The sequence below is a fragment of the Euprymna scolopes genome, chromosome 45, assembly GCF_053919585.1.
Source record: "Euprymna scolopes isolate OS-2025 chromosome 45, ASM5391958v1, whole genome shotgun sequence".
Lineage (NCBI taxonomy): Eukaryota > Metazoa > Mollusca > Cephalopoda > Sepiida > Sepiolidae > Euprymna > Euprymna scolopes.
The window spans coordinates 14163209-14164636 of record NC_136526.1 but is presented as its reverse complement, the minus strand read 5'-3'; positions in this window follow the sequence as shown (position 1 = coordinate 14164636).

Below are 1428 nucleotides of genomic sequence, written 5' to 3'. Positions count from 1 at the left end.
TAAATAAATAAAAATAAAAAGTAACAATTTACAAAAATAAATAAATAAAAAATAAAAAGCAACAATTAACACAAATAAATAATAAAAAAAAGAAAACAAACAATTTACAAAAATAAATAAATAAAAATAAACAGCAACAATTTACAAAAATGAATAAATTAAAATAAAAAGCAACAATTGACACAAATAAATAATGAAAAAAATAAAAAACAATTTACAAAAATAAATAAATAAAAAGCAACAATTTACCAAAATAAATAAATAAAAATAAACAGCAACAATTTACAAAAATGAATAAATTAAAATAAAAAGCAACAATTGACACAAATAAATAATGAAAAAAAGTTAAAAAAACAATTTACCAAAATAAATAAATAAACAATAAAAAGCAACAATTTACAAAAATAAATAAATAAAAATAAAAAGCAACAATTTACAAAAATAAATAAATAAAAAATAAAAAGCAACAATTGACACAAATAAATAATGAAAAAATAATAAACAATTTACAAAAATAAATTAATAAAAAATAAAATGCAACAATTGACACAAATAAATAATGAAAAAATAAATAACAATTTACAAAAATAAATAAATAAAAAGCAACAATTTACCAAAATAAAAAAATAAAAAAATGAAAAGCAACAATTGACACAAATAAATAATGAAAAAAATGAAAAAAACAATTTACAAAAATAAATAAAGATAAAAAAAATTTACAAAAATAAATAAATAAAAAATAAAAAGCAACAATTGACACAAATAAACAATGAAAAAAAAAAGCAATTTACAAAAATTAATTTAATTTATTTATTTTTGTAAATTGTTCTTTTTATTTTTATTTAATAATAAGCAACAATTTACAAAAATGAATAAATAGAAAATAAAAAGCAACAATTGACACAAATAAATAATGAAAAAAATAAAAAAACTATTTACAAAAATAAATAAATAAATAAAAATAAAAAGCAACAATTTACGAAATAAATAAATAAATAAAAAGCAACAAAAACAATTATTTACAAAAATAAATAAATAGATAAAAATAAAAAGCAACAATTTACAAAAAGTAATAAATAAAAATCAACAATTTGTAATAAATAAATTTAAAAATAAAAAAAACACAATTGATAATAAATAAATTAATGAATAAAAAATAAAAAGTAACAATTTACAAAAATAAATAAATAAATAAAAAGCAACAAATCATAATACATAAATTAATAAATAAATAATAATGAATTGCAACAATTTGTAGAAATAAATAAATTAAAAAATAAAAATCAACCATTTACAAAAATAAATAAATAATTTAGGGATGGGACGATTCTGATAATTTTCCCAATTCTGATACAATAACCGATTCCGATTCTTTATACATCTCTAAATAAAAAGCAACAATTTACAAAAATTAATAAATAAAAATAA